A 19,193-nucleotide genomic window follows, 5' to 3' on the forward strand; every position below is an offset into this window, starting at 1 on the left:
AATTGCTTGTCAACTTTGATCCTTTGTGGTAGTCATCAAATTTTCGCCCAGATCCCAAGGGATAATTGAACTCAAGACTTTTCAGCAAGGTATTTGAATTTTGGTAAAAAGAATGCGAATTTTATTTCTTTAGAGTGATATTTGTTACTGGATATCATCATTGGAAAAAATCTGCAGCATTTTAAAGATACGCTCGAACCAATTTTTCGATTTTACTCGTTCACATATTTTAACAGGGAAGCTGTAATGTAATTGGAGAGCAAAGTCTAGTACTATTTGTTGTTCAATATCTGTAAAATTAGTATGTGTCAACAGTGTGCTCTGCTGTGAGTCAATCATTTGATAAAGAGGGAAGATTAGAAATAGGAAAAGCTCACCTCAAATCCAGGAGAACTTTAATTGGCTTAAAGCTAATTCAAGCTGGTATATTTGCATATCTGCAATGTAGGTCACCTGATAAGTTTTTAAGATCAAACTTTTCCCTTTTCAATTAAATTTAATTTTGCAATATCATCCAGTATATTAATTGTTTGGTTCGTTATTTGGAACCATTAAGAAATGTAAAATATGTGTTTTCAATGACGCAAGTTAACTAGCTTCATGTCAACTGTGAGTTACCATGATGTTACTAATTACAAATGGGGAAGTTTAGTTAGTTTTCGAGCTTGTGATAGTTATAAGATGTGTTGATATGATGAAACTAGCTTCCACGATTTAAAAAAAACACGCTGGTTATCGACATCTTGACTAATGCATAAACATTGGTTGGGCCAGAAGGCATTTGGAAACCGGCCAGTGAGTGAGTGGGCCAGTGAAGGAGTGGAGATTTGAGGCTTTGACTCGACAGATTCTGGCAGTTTTGGCAGTTGGACTGTGCAATCAAGTCAATCAAGATTTGAATAGCTCAGACTCAGCAGAAAGCAGCTGATTGGGCAATCGAGGTCAAGTGACCAAGCAGTTTGAAAAGCTCAAACAAATAAATAGAGGGTTACCTCAAGCGGAGCGGCCAGTGAGTGAGTGGGCCAGTGAAGGAGTGGAGATTTGAGGCTTTGATGGGAAGCGGCGGAGGACGAGCTTCACTCCAAGTGAGGTAAGGCAGGATAAGTTCCTTTCAAAGGAGAAAATTTCAAAAGTTGAGGCAAGTATTGGGTAGGTCATGGCAGCTGAGATTGGCCCCGTGGTTTGTTCATCCTGCAGCATGTGGGAAATCAGGGGTACTTTCAGTGTCCCTGACGACTATGTGTGCAGGAAGTGTGTCCAACTGCAGCTTTTGGCAGACCGCATTGAGTGTCTGGAGCTGCGATTGGATTCATACTGGAGCATCCGCGATGCTCAGAAAGTCGTGAATAGCAAGTTCAGTGAGTTGGCCACACTGCAGGTAAAGGCTACACAGGCAGAAAGGGAAGGGTTGGCCACTAGACAGCATAGCAATAGGCAGGTAGTGCAGGAGTCCCCTGAGGTCATCTCCCTCCTAAACAGATAAACTGTTCTGGATACTGTTGGGGGAGATGTCTCATCAGGGGAAGGCAGCAGCAGCCGAGTTCATTGCACCATGGGTGGCCCTGCGGCACAGGAGGGAAGGAAAAGGAGTGGGAGAGCTATAGTGATAGGGGATTTGATTGTAACGGGAATAGACAGGCGTTTCTGCAGCCCAAATGAGACTCCAGGACAGTATGTTGCCTCCCTGGTGCAAGGGTCAAGGATGTCTCTGAGCGGCTGCAGGACATTCTGGAATGGGAGGGTGAACAGCCAGTGGTCGTGGTGCACATAGGTACCAGTGATATAGGTAAAAAACAGGATGAGGTCCTACAAGGTGAATTTAGGGAGTTAGGAGATAAACTAAAAAGTAGAACCACTAAGGTAATAATCTCTGGATTACTACCAGTGCCATGTGCTAGTCAGAGTAGAAATAGGAGGATATTTCAGATGAATACGTGGCTTGAAAAATGGTGCAAGGGGGAGGGATTCAAATTTCTGTGGCATTGGAACCAGTTCTGGGGGAGGTGAGACCGGTATAAACAGGACGGTCTGCACCTGGGTGGTACTGGAACCAATGTCTGAGGGGGAGCGTTTGCTACTGCTGTTCAGGAGGCTTTAAACTAATGTGGCAGGGGGATGGGAACAAGTGCAGAGAGACAGAGAGATGTAAAATGAGGGTAGAAGCAAAAAGTAGTAAGGTGAAAAGTAAAAGTGGCAGGCAGGCAAATCCAGGGCAAAAGCAAAAAGAGCCACTTTTCAACATAATTGTATAAGGGCTAAGAGTGTTGTAAAAACAAGCCTGAAGGCTTTGTGTGTCAATGCGAGGAGCATTCATAACAAGGTGGATGAATTGAATGTGCAGTTAGTTATTAATGAATATGATATAGTTGGGATCACAGAGACATGGCTCCAGGGTGACCAAGGATGGGAGCTCAACATCCAGGGATATTCAATATTCAGGAGGGATAGACAGGAAAGAAAAGGAGGTGGGGTAGCATTGCTGGTCAGAGAGGAGATTAACGCAATAGAAAGGAAGGACTTTAGCCTGGAGGATGTGGAATCGATATGGGTAGAGCTGCATAACACTAAAGGGCAGAAAACGCTGGTGGGAGTTGTGTTCAGGCCACCTAACAGTAGTAGTGAGGTTAGGGACGGCATTAAACAGGAAATTAGAAATGCATGCAATAAAGGAACAGTAGTTATCATGGGTGACTTCAATCTACAAATAGATTGGATGAACCAAATTGTTAAGGGTGCTGAAGAAGAGGATTTCTTGGAATGTATGCGGGATGGTTTTCTGAACCAACGTGTCGAGGAACCAACTAGAGAGCAGGCCATTCTAGATTGGGTATTGAGCAATGAGGAAGGGTTAGTTAGCAATCTTGTCGTGCGAGGCCCCTTGGGTAAGAGTGACCATAATATGGTGGAACTCTTCATTAAGATGGAGAGTGACATAGTTAATTCAGAAACAAAGGTTCTGAACTTAAAAGAAGGGTAACTTTGAAGGTATGAGATGAGAATTAGCTAAGATAGACTGGCAAATGATACTTCAAGGATTGACAGTGGATATGCAATGGCAAGCATTTAAAGACTGCATGGATGAACTACAACAGTTGTTCATCCCAGTTTGGCAAAAGAATAAACCAGGGAAGGTAGTGCACCTGTGGCTGACAAGGGAAATTAGGGATAGTATCAAGTCCAAAGAAGGAACATATAAATTGTCAAAAAAAAGTGGCACACCTGAGGACTGGGAGAAATTCAGAGACCAGCAGAGGAGGACAAAGGGCTTAATTAGGAAAGGGGAAAAAAGATTATGAGAGAAAGCTGGCAGGGAACATAAAAACTGACTGTAAAAGCTTTTATAGATACGTGAAAAGAAAAAAGTTTGGTCAAGACAAATGTAGGTTCTTTACAGTCAGAAACAGGTGAATTGATCATAGGGAACATAGACATGGCAGACCAATTGAATAACTACTTTGGTTCTGTCTTCACTAAGGAGGACATAAATAATCTTCCGGAAATAGTAAGGGACCGAGGGTCTAGTGAGATGGAGGAACTGAGGGAAATACATGTTAGTAGGGCAGTGGTGTTAGGTAAATTGAAGGGATTAAAGGCAGATAAATCCCCAGGGCCAGATGGTCTGCATCCCAGAGTGCTTAAGGAAGTAGCCCAAGAAATAGTGGATGCATTAGTGATAATTTTTCAAAACTCCTTAGATTCTGGATTAGTTCCTGAGGATTAGAGGGTGGCTAATGTAACTCCACTTTTTAAAAAAGGAGGGAGAGAGAAACTGGGGAATTATAGACCGGTTAGTTTGACATCGGTGGTGGGGAAAACGCTAGAGTCGGTTAATCAAAGTTGTGATAACAGCACACTTGGAAAGAGGTGAAATCATCGGACAAAGTCGGCATGGATTTGTGAAAGGAAAATCATGTCTGACAAATCTTATAGAATTTTTGGAAGATGTAACTAGTAGAGTGGATAGGGGAGAGCCAGTGGATGTGGTATATTTAGATTTTCAGAAGGCTTTTGACAAGGTCCCACACAGGAGATTAGTGTGCAAACTTAAAGCGCATGGTATTGAGGGTATGTTATTGATGTGGATAGAGAATTGGTTGGCAGACAGGAAGCAAAGAGTGGGAGTAAATGGGACCTTTTCAGAATGGCAGGCAGTGACTAGTGGGGTACCGCAAGGCTCAGTGCTGAGACTCCAGTTTACAATATATATTAATGATTTAGATGAGGGAATTAAATGCAGCATCTCCAAGTTTGCGGATGACATGAAGCTGGGCGGCGGTGTTAGCTGTGAGGAGGATGCTAAGAGGATGCAGGGTGACTTGGATAGGTTAGGTGAGTGGGCAAATTCATGGCAGATGCAATTTAATGTGGATAAATGTGAGGTTATCCACTTTGGTTGCAAGAACAGGAAAACAGATTATTATCTGAATGGTGGCCGATTAGGAAAAGGGGAGATGCAACAAGACCTGGGTATCATTGTACACCAGTCATTGAAGGTGGGCATGCAGGTACAGCAGGCGGTGAAAAAGGCAAATGGTACGTTGGCATTCATAGCAAAAGGATTTGAGTACAGGAGCAGGGAGGTTCTACTGCAGTTGTACAAGGCCTTGGTGAGACTGCACCTAGAGTACTATGTGCAGTTTTGGTCCCCTAATCTGAGGAAAGACATTCTTGCCATAGAGGGAGTACAGAGAAGGTTCACCAGATTGATTCCTGGGATGGCAGGACTTTCATATGAAGAAAGACTGCATTGACTAGGCTTATACTCACTGGAATTTAGAAGATTGAAGGGGGGGGGGAGATCTTATTGAAACGTATAAAATTCTAAAGGGATTGGACAGGCTAGATGCAGGAAGGTTGTTTCCGATGTTGGGGAAGTCCAGAACGAGGGGTCACAGTTTAAGGATAAAGGAGAAGCCTTTTAGGACCGAGATGAGGAAAAACTTCTTCACACAGAGAGTGGTGAATCTGTGGAATTCTCTGCCACAGGAAACAGTTGAGGCCGGTTCATTGGCTATATTTAAGAGGAAGTTAGATCTGGCCCTTGTGGCTAAAGGGATCGGGGGTATGGAGAGAAAGCAGGTACAGGATTCTGAGTTGGATGATCAGCCACAATCATACTGAATAGCGGTGCAGGCTTGAAGGGCCGAACGGCCTACTGCTGCACCTATTTTCTATGTTGCTATATTTACAGTCGGCCCTCCTTATCCGCGAATTCCGTATCTGCGAATTCAACCAACCGCGAATCGAGAAAACCGGAAGTGCTCTTCCAGCACTTGTTGTTTGAGCATGTATAGACTTTTTCTTCTTGTCATTATTCCCTAAACAATGCAGTATAACAACTATTTTACATAGCATTTACATTGTATTAGGTATTATAAGCAATCTAGAGATGATTTAAAGTACACGGAAGGATGTGCGTGGGTTATTGTGGATCGGGATCGAAAAAAATCAGAAGTTGTCTTACTAAGTAAGTGGGAACAGATAGATCTGGTATTACTTAACGTCAGTTAGCCAAACGCTTGTCTTAGTATGTAGTATATATTTTACCTTTCTTTGCATATAAAACACTTAAGAGCGTATGTTTCAGATGAGTGCGCTCTCCATTCGCGCCCAGGGCAGAGCCTTTCTCACCTTATCCTTTAAAATTGTTCCAATTATTGACCGACCTAGCCTAACGCTTTTCCTATGACTGATGGTGTTTCACCTCTTTCCGATCGCTTTATTATTTCCACTTTATTTTCAATCGTGATCATTTTCGTGAACAGAAACCCTGCGGATTCAGAGCTGCACCACCGGGTCTTAAAGTCCACCGCAGCGAGACGCGTTAAATAAGGACTAGGGTTCCGCTGGGTCCTAAGGTCCACCACATTGAGACAGGTTGAATAAGGGACGAGCATTCGCGTTTTTTGGTATCCACGAGGGGTCCCAGAACCAATCCCTCGTGGATAAGGAGGGCCGAGTGTCTGGTGTTTTTTAAGTAAGTTACCAGTGAAGTTGATAAAGGCAAGGCCATGGATGTTGTCTACATGGACTTTAGCGAGGCCTGTGACAAGGTCCCAAATGGGAGGTTGGTCAGGACAGTTCAGTCACCTGGCATTCAGAATATGATAGTAAATTGTTTAGCCATTGAAGTTGCAAGAGAAGCAATGAAGTGGTAGAACATGGTTGCCTCACTGACTGGAGGCTTGTGCTAGTGGTGTGCTGCTGGAATCAATGTTGAGTCTGTTGCTCTTTGTCATACATATCAAAGATCTGCATGATAGTGTAAACTGGATCAGTAAATTTCAGCATAACAACAAGACTCGGGCCAGAGTGGACAGTGTGGAAGGCTATCAAAACTTGCAGCTGGACCTGGACCAGGTGGAAAAATGGTAAATGGAATTTAATGCAGTCAAGTACAAGGTGTTGAACTTCAGTTGGAGCAACCGAGGTAGGTTGCTCTAAATGGGACGAAGGACCTGTTTCTGCATGGTAGTACTCTGTAACTCTAAAGAAAAGGTAATTTGAACAGAAGTAAGTAAGTAAGTAAAAGGAATCTTTAAATGACAGTGATGAACATTCTGCAATAATGCTGTAAATGGGTGCAATGTTTTATGAGATAGAATAGTTGGCTTGACATTGTTTACTACCAATCCTCTAATTGCCCTTGAGAACATGATAGAAGAGCCATCTTAAATAATGGCAGTCCTTGCACTGATCCACTTGAATAGATAATTTGAAGGTATCTAAAGCAGTGGTGTGGAGTTACTGACAAATGAAACCTTTCCAGATAATTAGAATAAATATATTGTTCAAAGTAAATTTTTATCAGAGTATATATATGTCACTATATACTACCCTAAGATTCATTTTCTTGCAGGGATTCACAGAACAAACCAATAACCATATAACAATCACAGCACAGAAACAGGCCATCTCGGCCCTCCTAGTCCGTGCCGAACTCTTAATCTTAATAAAATAGAATCAGTGAAAAACTATACACAAAGACTGACAAACAGCCTATGTGCAAAAGTAGGCAATGTGTGCAAATAATAAATGAATAATTTTTTTAAAAAAATGCTGCGAATGTGAATTGTTCTCAGTATTGAACATGGATCCTTGAAAGTGAGTCCATAGGTTGTGAAATCAGTTCAGAGTTGAGCTGAGTGCAGTTAACCACGATAATTAACTGAAGTCAGAAGTTCTCCATTAAAATTTTCTTCAAATATGTTGTTGACCAGAGGCAGCAATTCCCCCCCCCCCAAAACCAGGGGGAAGGTTTTCTGATTCAGTACTTCCTATACACGTGTCAATGAGTAAAACACAAAACACAGAAACCTACAGTACATTACAGGCCCTTCGGCCCACAATGTTATGCCGATCATGTAACTTCAGAAACTGCATAGAATTTCCTTAGCGCATAGCCCTCTATTTTTCTTAGCTCCATGTACCCATCTAAGAGGCTCTTTAAAGACCCTATTGTATCCAAAAGACCATAAGAGATAGGAGCAGAATTAGACCATCTTGGCTCATCAAGTCTGCTCTGCCGTTCAATCATGGCTGATCCTTTTTTGTATTCTTCCTCAGGTGGTAGAAGTACCCGTTTCCACCACCGCTGCTGGCAGTGCATTCCACACACCCACCATCCTGTGTTTAAAAACTTACTCCTGATATCCCCTCGGTACCTATGCCCCCTTGTGTTACCCATTTCAGCCCCGGGCAAAATCTTCTGACTACCCACACAATCAATGCCCCTCATCATGTTATACACCTCTATCAGGTTCCCTCTCATCCTCGTCGCTCCAAGGAGAAAAGGCATAGTTCACTCAACCTATTCTCATAAGGTATGTTATCCAATCCAGGCAACATCCTTGTAAATCTCCTCTGCACTCGATCTCTGTGGTATCCACATCTTTCCTGTAGTGGGGTGACTAGAACTGAACACAGTACTCCAAGTGGGGTCCAACTAATTTCTTATATAACTGTAACATTACCTCAGAACTCTTGAACTCAATCCCACAGTTGATTAATACCAACACACTATATGCTTTCTTAACAAAACTGTCAACCTGCGCAGCAGCTTTGAGACCCCAAGATCTCTCAGATCCTCTACACTACCAAGAGCCTTACCATTAATATTATATTCTGTCTTCAAATTTGACCTACCAAAATGAACCACTTCACACTTAACTGGATTGAAGTCCATCTGCCACTTCTCAGCCCAGTTCTGCATCTTATCGATGTCCCACTGTAACCTCTGGCAACTCTCCAAACTATCCACAATAGCCCCAACCTTTGTGTCATCAGCAAACTTATTAACCCACCCTTCTACTTCTTCAGATGATTTATAAAAATCACAATGAGGAGGGGGACCCAGACAAATTCCTGCAGAACACCACTGGTCACTGACCTCCATGCAGAACGCGAACCATCTACAACCACCCTTTGCCTTCTGTGGGCAAGCCAATTCTGGATCCACAAAGTAAGATCTCTTTGGATCCCATACCACCTTACTTTCTGAATGAGCCTTGCTTGCATGGCGAACTTATCAAGTGCCTTACTGAAATCCATATACACTACATCTACTGCTCTACCTTCATCAATGCACTTTATTACATCTTCAAAGAATTAAATCATGGCTTGTCAACCTGCCCTTGACAAGCCATGCTGACTATCCCTCATTAATTTATGTCTCTCCAAATACTCATCAATACTGCCTCTCAGGATCATCTCCAGCAATCTGTCCACTTCTGAAGTCAGACTCACTGGTCTATTATTTCCTGGGTTACCTCTGCTCTCTGTCTTGAACAAGGGAACAACATTTGCAACCCTCCAATCTTCTGGTACTTCTTCCATCCCTATTGATGATGCAAAGATCATCACATGAGGCTCAGCAATCTCCTCCCTCACTTCCCACAGTAGCCTGGGGTATATCTCATCCAGTCCCGGTGACTTATCTAACTTAAGGCTTTTCAAAAGCTCCAGAATATCCTCTTTCATAATGTCTATATGCTCAAGTGTTTCAGGCCACTGTAGGTCATCCCCACAATTGCTGAGGTCTTTTTTCCCTGGTGAATACTGAAGCAAAATATGCACTAAATACCTCCACTACTTCTTTGCACATGTTTCCACTATCACACTTGTTTGGTCCTATTCTCCCATGTCTCATCCTCTTGCTCTTCACATACTTGTAGAATGCTGTGGGATTTTCCTTAATACTGCTTATCAAGGCCTTCTCATGGCCCCTTCTGGCTCTCTTAATACTATTCTTAAGCTCCTGCCTAGCAACCTTGTAATTTAGAGCTCTAACAGTACCTAGTTTCTTGAACCTTTTGTAAACTTTTCTTAACTGGATTTTCTACATGCTTTGTACACCATGGTTCTTTAACCCTACCATCCTTTCCCTGCCTCAATGGAACATACCTATGCAGAACTCCATGCGAATGGTCCCTGAACATTTGCCACATTTCTGCCATGCATTTCCGTGAGAACATCTGCTCCCAATTTATGCTCCCAAGTTCCTGTCTAATAGCATCATATTTCCCCCTACCCCAATTAAATGTTTTCCAAAATTGTCTGTTTCTATTCCTCTCCAGAACTGTGGTGAAAGAGATAGTTGTGATCACTACCTCCAAAATGCTCTCTCACTGAGAGAACTGACACCTGACCAGGTTCATTCCCAATACCAGATCAAGTACAGCCTCTCCTCTAGTTGGCTTATCTACATATTGTGTCAGGAAACATTTCTGAACACACCTAACAAACTCCACTCCATCTAAACCCCTTGTGTTAAGGAGATGCCAATCAATATTGGGAAAGTAAAAATAACCAATCACAACAACCCTATTATTGCACCGTTCCAGAATCTGCCTCCCAATCTGCTCCTCGATATCCCTGTTACTATTGAGTGGTCTATAAAAAACACCCAGTAGAGTTATTGCCCCTTTCCTGTATCTGACTTCCACCCACAGAGACTCAGTAGACCATCCCTCCATGAGTTCCTCCTTTTCTGCAGCCATGACACTATCCCTAATGAGCATTGCCATGCCCCCAAGTGTTTTGCCTCCCTCTCTGTTCTTTTTGAAATATCTAAAGCCTGGCACACTCAGCAATCATTCCTGCTCCTGAGACATCCAAGTCTCTGTAATGGTCACAACATCACAGTTCCAGGTATTGATCCACGCTCTAAGTTCATCCACCTTGTTTATGATACTCCTTGCATTAAAATAGAAAAAACCTCAAACCATCAGGCTGAGTGAATCTTTGCTCTAACATCTAGCTATCCTTCATCGCAAACTCCCTACAAGCTGACTCTACTTGCTCTCCAACCTTACCATCCTCTGTATCTTCACTGGTTCCCACCCCCCTGCTAATCTAGATTAAACCCTCCCCAAAAGCATTAGCACAGGAACTCTTGCATTGTAGTTAAGTAGGAAGTGGAAAACTAGAGCTGCTGGCAATGTTTCCTGCTATCTGTTGAGGTTAATGGTGAAGATATTGCTTTTAAGCCTCTCCCAATGCTTCTGATTTTGTTGCTAGGTACTGAGGGTGAGACACCCAGGAATGACTTTTCTACCGTATGTCACTTTAGTTGGACTGGACCCAAAGTTTTTGGCCTGTATCTCCCCCGAATACACATAGAATGCTGGAGGAACTGAGCAGGCCAGGCGGCATCTATGGAAAAAGTACAGTGGACGTTTTGGGCCAAAGCTGTTCCTGCTGAATTCCTCCAGCATTTTGTGCGTGTGTTGCTTGGACTTCCAGCAGCTTCAGACTTTCTCCTGTTTGTGATTTGATCTCCCCAGAGTAGCTCTTTGTGATATTGCACCCAAATTACATTTAGGCAATGAGCAATGATTCTCAAGGATCAAGAGCTATGAAGACAGTATTGCTGGATCGGTGATAATGGATTAATCATTCTTCATGTGTTTGTTGTAGGAGGGTATTGAGTTTAAAAACACACACGTCTGCTCTGTTATATTTTTCTATTAGTTGTGACATTTTAAACTTCAACATACAGCAAGAATGCCACTTTTTAGCCTGAGTTTAAAGGCTCATTTATTTTCAAAGTATGTTGGCAGTGTACAACTCTGATTTGTGGTTGTCTGGAGAAGATGCTTCTCAGGGAAAAACCATAGAAGTTAGCTCAAAGAGAAAACGCAAACTCCCTCTGCACAAAAGAAAACAGCAACGTGATCATCAACCACCCCCAAACCCTCTGTACAAGAACATCAGCCCCAAGCCCCACTCTGCCTGCAAAAAAAACCTTTAAAAATGGGTGAAAATACAGAATATAAGAACCATAAGACTGAAAAACCATAGTCTAAATCCATAAACTCAGAATCTCAATAACATTAAAAGCAAGAGATGATACTTGAATGCAGGGACGTACCCTCTGGGCACAGCAATACACCACAGAGAACGATCCCATCAACGGATAAAAGGTAGGCAGTCAGTGCTTGCCTTCCACATTCACCTCAAAGTAATGTCTTGAAGCTTCCTTTTTCTTCTTAACAAACGAGTTTTGTGTTGTATTAGCAACACAAACAAAATGCTAGAGGAACTTAGCAGGCCAGGCAGCATCTATGGAAAAGAGTAAGCAATCAATGTTTCGGGCTCAGACCCCTCATCAGGGCCAGAGTTAAAAGATAATGTCAGAGTAAGAAGCTGGGTGGGGGTTGGTGGGAGAGGGAAGGGAGGAAGAAGTACAGGTAGTAGGAGAGAGGTGAAACCAGTAGAGGGTGACAGGTGAATTAGAGAGTTGGGAAGTCGACTGGTGAAAGAGATAATGGGCTGGAGAAGGGGGAATCTGACAGGAGAGGGCAGAAGGCCATGGTAGAAAGCAAAAGCGGAAGAACACCAGAAGGCAGGTAAGGAGATAAGGTGAGAGAGGGAAATGGGAATGGTGAAGGGAGTGCATTACTGGAAGTTTGACTGTTCCTCAAAGTCTGTGTCTGTGTTCCTCAAAGTCACAGTGTTTCAAGTCTGTGTTCCTTTCATCAGGTTGGAGGCTACCCAGACAGGATACAAGGTGTTGCTCCTCCAACCTGAGTGTAGTCTCATTCTGGCAGTTCAGGCCATGGATTGATGCATGGGAAATGGAATTAAAATTGGTGGCCACTGGTGGACAGAGTGTCGGTGCTCGGTGAAGCAGTCTCCCAATCTATGTTGGGTCTCACTGATACACAGGAGGTCACACTGCGAGCACCGGATATAGTAGATGACCCCTACAGACTCGCAGGTGAAGTGTCACCTCACCTGGAGGTACTGGGGCCCTGAGTGGTAGTGAGGGAGGAGGTGTGGCACTTGCAAGAATAAGTGCCATGAGGGAGATCAATGGGCAGGGACAAACAGACAAGGGAGTCGCTTAAGGGAGCCCAGCCCTACGGAAAGCAGAAAGCGGGCGGGAAGGGAAAGTTGTGCTTGGTGGTGGGATCCTGCTGAAGATGGTAGAAGTTACGAAGTATTGTGTGTTGGATGCGGAGGCTGGTGGGTTGGTAGGTGATACCTGATGGCATGAACGTTGATTTCTTGAACTTTCGGTAACACGCCACCCCCTTCACCTTTCCCCATTCCCATTTCCCCCCTACCTTACCTGCCCATTTCTTCCCTCTGGTGCTCCTCCCCCTTCCCTTTCATTACCTTCTGTCCTCTCCTATCAGATTCCCCCTTCTCCAGCCCTTTATCTCTTTCACCAATCAACTTCTCAGATCTTTATTTTAAGTCTAGAATGATCTCTAGCAGCATACTTTCATCAATGTAATGCCCTCAGCAAGCACAATGACCTCGGTAAATTGGTTTATTATTGTCACGTGTACTGAGGTACAGTAAAAAGCTCGTCTTGCATACTGTTCATATCGATCAAATCATTATTCTATTTTTATCTTTTTATTTTATCTCTTACTACCTCAAAGTGCTGTTGTAAAGTGTTACAGTTAGGGAAAGTGCAGGCCATATGGAGGTGGATTGTGATATGAAGAGGTAAGAATGGTCATAGATTTTAAACTCAAAGTTGGCCTTGTGGTTATCATTGTAATTGTGCTTACTGTGTGGCAAAATAAATCACTGGATGTGCAGATATCCATTTTCTAGTGATATCATAGCAGTGGTGCTGAGACCAAGAAGGTCAAGAGCTTCAAGTTCCTAGGAACGAGCACCACCAGTAGCTTGTTCTGGTCCAACCACATTGACGCCATAGCCAAGAAAGCTCACCAATACCTCTACTTCCTCGTGAGGCAGAAGAAATTTTGCACTTTTACTTTAACTGTCATCAATTTTTATTGCTCTACCAGAGAAAGGATCCCAAACAGGTTCCTTACGACTTGGTACAGTAACTGCTCTGCCCAAGACTTCAAGAAACTGTGATGTATCTACCTTTGGACCTTTCAGTTTCCCAGTAATAGTGACTATATTCATTTCTGCTCGTTGACTGTCTGAATTTCTGGCATGTTGTTGGTGTCTTCCACAGTGAAGGCTGACACAAAATACTTATTAAGTTTGTCTACTATTTCTTTGTTCTCCATTACTACCTCTCCAGCATCATTTTACAGTGGTTGATCTCCAACCTTGCCTCTCTTTTCTTTGTAACTTTTATATTATTGGATAGTTTACCTTCATATTGCATCTTTTCTTTCCTTGTTGCCTTTTTAATTCCTTCTGATGGTTTTTATAAAGCCTTCCGATCCTCTAGTTTCCCAATAATTTTTGTTATATTGTATGCCTCCCATTTTGCTTTCATGCTGTCTTTGACTTTCCTTGTCGACTACAGTTGTCTCATTCTCCCTTTACCTGTTCTTTGGGATGAATTGATCCTACATCTTCCAAATTACTCCCAGAAACTCCAGCCATCACAGCTCTACTGTCATCCTTGCTAGTTCGAATCAACAATGGCCAAATTCTCTCCCAAGCCTCTTCAGTTCCCTTTACCCCATTGTAATACTGATGCATCTGATTTTAGCTTCTCTTTCTCAAAGTGCAGGAGAACACTTATCATGTTATGATCACTATACAAAACCCAGTCCAGAATTGCCTTTTCCCTTGTGGGCTCAGCCACGAGCTCCTATAAAAAGCCAACTCATTGGCATTCTGCAAATAACTTCTCTTGGGATGTAGCATCAACCTAATTTTCCTAATCTACCTGCATATTGAAATCCCCTTGATCAGTGTAACATTGCTTTTTTACATGTCTTTTCTATCTTGCATTCTAATTTATACTTCTGATGTCTGTATATAACTCCCACCAGGGTCTTTATGTGCCTGCAATGTTTTAACTCTATCCACAATGATTTTAAGTCTTCAAATCCTATGTCACTTCTTTCTAAGCATATAATTTCACTTGTTAACCACCCCGTCCGCCCCCCCCCCATGTCTTTTTGATAGGATGGGTATCCTTATGTTAAGCTCCTATCTGTGATCTTCAATACTTTTGTAATAACTCAGTGTCATCATCAAAATACATTTATTTTATAAATATATGTTATTGTAATTGCAAAGCCTTTAAACTTCCTGTTGATCCTCCTTGAGGAAATAGGATTCTCAAATGTTCACCAACTGCCTAACATGAATATGCAGCTAATTGTGTTATACCTTGAAGTTCAGAAAAATTGAAATTTCTCCCTTTGTGTGTAAGGTAAGAAAAGATAAAAGTGAATGAGCACTGACCTTAATTATATTTAAGTATCTCGCAATTATTAGGTCAATCAACATCTGGTCACAACAATACAATAGTTCAAAGTAAATTTATTATCAAAATACATGTATGTTACCGTACATATGTCGAGATTCTTTTTACTTCAGGCATTTACAGGAAATAAAATAAATGGAATGACAATCAACCGAGAGCAAAAGAAGACAATGCAAATAAAACAAAATACTGATTACATGAGTTGTAAAGAGTCCTTGAAAGTGAGTCTGTAGATCAGAGAACTGATTTGGAATTGTGGTGAGCAGTCACCTGTGCTAATTCAGGAGATACTTTTAGGGTACTAGTTGTCCCTGAACTTGCTGGTTTGGGACTTGCAACCTCTGTACCTGAATAGACAGTAATTTCTGGTCTGCTTAAGGAATTTGGCATCTATTGTGTATAGATGACTGTTAAGCTGGAGCAGTTAATAGTGATCTTCCTTCCCATTAGTTGAAACCAATGTTCTGAGTTTGTATTACACCAGCTGTCAGTGAGACCAGACAGTGATGCAAAAAGAGTTAAGGTCTTCCTTGTGTCCTAGGAAGGACTCTACTTGATCAGGCTCAGCGATATTTCTTCCGCAGGATCATAAAATGTTGGAATCTCTCTCCATTCTTTTCACGCAACCTTGCCATATTTTCCATATGGAAGGCTCTTTTATACATTGAGTGCAAAAATACATTGGCCTGCCATCTGTATAATAATATAACATTGTCATCAAGGGTGAGTACATGGCTCTCTGAAATGTGCAATTTGCTTCACCACATTATCCATTTATAGCCTGTTTCATATTAATTACAGACTCTTGTATTTCAAAGTTCAAAGTAAATTTATTATCAAAGACATTCTGTATATGTCATCATATACAACCCTGAGATTCATTTTCTTGCAGGCATAATTGATAAATCCATAGTACAATCAACGAAAGATCGCACCATCTAGGCATTCAAACAGTGTGCAAAAGACAACAAACTGTAAAAGTACAAAAAGAAAGAAATAATAATAAACATTGAGAACATGCGATGAGGTTTCCTTGAAAGTGAATCCATTGGTCGTGGCAACAGCTCAATGATGGAGCAAGTGAAGTTCAGTGAAGTTATCCACTTTGGTTCAAGAGTCTGATGTCTGAAGGGTAATAACGGTTCCTGAACCTGGTGGTATGAGTTCTGAGGCCCCTGTACTTTCTTCCTCATGGCAGCAGCGAAAAGAGAGCATGACCTGGGTGGTGTGAGTCCCTGACAGTGGATGCTGCTTTCCTCTGACAACGCTCCATGTAGATGTGCTTAATGATGGGGAGGGTTTTACCCATATTGGACTGGATCGTATACACTACTTCTTGTAGGATTTTCTCTTCAAAGGCATTGGTGTTTCCATACCAGACTGTGATATAGCCAGTCAATATACTCTGCACTACATATCTATAGAAGTTTGTCAAAGTTTTAGAATCTTTACAAACTCCTAAGGAAGTAGAAGTGCTGCCGTGCTTTCCTTGTTATTGCACTTGCATGTTGTGCCCAGGACAGGTCCTCTGAAATGATAACACAGAGCAATTTAAAGTTGCAGACCCTCTCCACCTCTGATCCTCCGATGAGGACTGGCTCATGGACCTCTGGATTCCCTCTCCTGAGGGCTATAATCAGTGCCTTGGTTTAGCTGACATATGTTTTCAATTCTCCCCCCCCATATGCAGATTTATCACTACCTTTGATTCAGCCAATGACAGTCAGCAAACTGGAAAATGGCATTGGAGCTATGTTTAGCTACACATTCATAAGTGTAAAGTGAGTAGACCGGGGATAAGCACACAACCTTGTGATGCACCTGTGCTGATGGAGACTGTAGAGGAGATGTCCTTGCCAACTGGAACTGACAGGGGTCTGCAAATGAGGAAATCAAGGATCCAATAGCACAAGGAGGTATTGAGGCAAAAGTCTTGAAGCTTACTGATCAATTTTGATGATAGTTTTGAATGCCAAGCTATAGTCAATAAAGAGCATCCTGATGTTCCATGATTCCACATGTTCCAAGGTTGAGTGAAAAGCCAATGAGATGGCATCTGCTGTGGACCTTATGACCTCCTGTAGGCAAACTGGAATGGATCCAAGTTGTTTCTCAGGCAGGAGCTTATACATTTTATCACCATCCTCTCAAAACACCTCAGCACTGTGGACGTAAGTGCTGCTGGACGTTCTTCTCAGACACCAGTATAAGTGAAGCCTGTTTCAAGGGGATGGGTACCTCAGACCGCCAAAGCTAGAGGTTAAAGATCTCAGTGAACACTCTTGTCAGTTGAGCATCACAGGTCTTTAGTACTCTGCGCTTTCCTTGGGCTCACCCTCCTGAAGGATGCTCGCATGTCGGCCTCAGAGGCTGAAATCATTGGGGACTGTGGAAGTTCTGTGATGCTTCCTCCATGTTTTGACAAGTCTGATTGAATAACATTGCACCATTTAAGCAGGACTATTTACCAGTGATAAATTCCTCTTTTTGGCTTTGGAATCTTAAGAACAATCCAGGCAGAGCTGAATATTCCTTTTAAGAGAATGTAGGCTACAGATATGTGAGTAAGTCTGCCTCTGCACCAGTATAAAAGGACATTGTAATGTGTGTGCTTTAAATACCAATGTTACAACTACGCAGCATTTTTATTGCTGCCCACTTTGTAAGACCAGTGTCCTTCCTGCTTCAATGCTATTTTAAATAAACTGATTGAACTTTCAGGATAGGTTTAATTACTTACCCCACCCCCAACAAAATTTATTGTATTTTTGCTTATTCCATTCTTGGGATTTATAGTTTTGAACAAAATTAATAACTTAACAAGATCTGCAGTTGGGTACAAGAGGAAGGCAGGATCCTTCATCCATTGAATATGTTTTTTGCTGTTCCAAATTCTTGCAGGTCGTGTCCTATCTTCCACCACCCCCAACCCCTTATCTTGGCAAACCGTCATGCCTTGTGTTGAGCCTGGAGGTTGAAAACAATTAACAGAAAAAGCTGAAGTAAGTTTATGTATTAACAAATTCGCTGGACAGAAGAGAAGAAAAATTGTACTTTTTCATGTTTTGAATGAACTGAAGATTAGTGATAATTTTCCTTAGAGCTTCTTTTGAACATTGGCCTTTGTGTGTAATTTTTCATTGATTCTATAGTATTTCCTTGTTCTACTGTGAATGCCCACAAGAAAATAGATCTTGGGGTTGTATATGGTGACATACTGATAATAAATATACTCTGAACTATATTTCTGCTACTGGTATTAAACACTGTGTGGTGTGGTATGCGCTATTGACCACCTTCAACAGTACAGACACCCTGTCCTAAAGGTGCCCCAGTCCATATTTTCATTCTCTCCTTCACCCCATTTGCTGTAATAACAAAAAATAAACACAGGTCTTTTGAATGCTGTGCCACATGCCAGTGAGTCCACGAATAGAGTATTAGGCCTGATTAATATGCTGCTGCAGGAGGCAAAGATTTAGGTTCTTGGAACATTGGAACCCTCTTCTATGTAAGAGGGACGGGTTGCAAGTGAACCAGCGGCTGACCGATATCCTAGTGGGGAAATTTGCTTTCGCCAACATGGAGGGTTTCAACTAGAACAATATATGTAAAATGTTGGCGGAAATCAGCATGTCGGGTAGCATCTATGGAGGGAAATAAACAACTGGCGTTTTGGGCTGACACCCTTCATCAAAACTGGAAAGGAAGAGCCAGTAGGAGGAGGGGAGGGAGTACATGGCGGAAGGTAATAGGTGAGTCCAGGTGAGAGGGTGAAGGTAGCTGAGTGGTGGGGGGGGGGTGTGGTGGATGATGTGCGAAGCTGGGAGGTGTCGGGCGGAAGAGGCAAAAGGTTGAAGAAGAAGGAATCTGAAAGGGGAGTCGATGGAATAAGCAGAAGCTGCGGAACAAGAGTGAGGTGATGGGTGGGGAAGAGAAGGTGTGAGGGGGCTACCAAGAATGAGGGGTAACCAAGTGGGTTACCGGAAGCTAGAGGATTTAAAGTTGATACCATCGGGTAGAGCCCCTCTCTCCCTGTCCTTTTTCATCCTCCCACCTACATCGTTCAAACGCTTCACGAGATTTGTCAAACATCAGAGGGTATTCTTATCTTTGACAAATCTAATGCAACTTCTGGAAGATGAAGTTAGCGGGGTAACAGTTGGCTGTTACAGAAATATGAACTAATGTGTTGGAGGTTATGTTCACATGAATGGGGAATCTGTTCAAAGACAGAAAGCAAAAAGTTGCTTTAAAGCAGCATGGCACTTCGCCCTCGAGGACTTTTTTTAAAGTTGCCAAACGATAGTGATCTTCTAGTTCAGGCAAGTTTCTACTTCCAGTACTTACGTGTTTGGAAAATGGCATGATCTAATAAAATCTGCTGGAATTTAATAAAGTTGCCAGCACTAGATCTCACAGCTGTGACATTAGAAATCCAGCTCCTAGAAGGAATGCATGTAACACGCACACCATTGTAATAATTTGTCATCATTCCCACACTGGCAGAGAGGGAGTCAGGAGAGGCAAG

General features: G+C 42.4%; 1 protein-coding gene across 2 annotated transcripts in view; it reads left to right on the forward strand.

Moving 5' to 3' along the window:
* The first annotated feature begins 13 nt into the window (after nucleotides 1-13).
* The window catches only part of sh3bgr (SH3 domain binding glutamate-rich protein), a 123,481-nt gene continuing 104,301 nt past the window's right edge, over nucleotides 14-19,193 (forward strand). Inside the window, exon 1 of one of the 2 annotated variants that reach the window (XR_009511886.1) lies at nucleotides 14-89. The gene's annotated coding sequence lies outside the window, so the exon portion shown is untranslated. Of the gene's footprint in view, nucleotides 90-17,561; nucleotides 17,665-19,193 lie in introns of those variants that run through there. The other variant, XR_009511887.1, reaches the window with a different exon arrangement.

This window comes from Hypanus sabinus, chromosome 4 (genome assembly GCF_030144855.1).
Source record: "Hypanus sabinus isolate sHypSab1 chromosome 4, sHypSab1.hap1, whole genome shotgun sequence".
NCBI classification, from domain to species: Eukaryota; Metazoa; Chordata; class Chondrichthyes; order Myliobatiformes; family Dasyatidae; genus Hypanus; species Hypanus sabinus.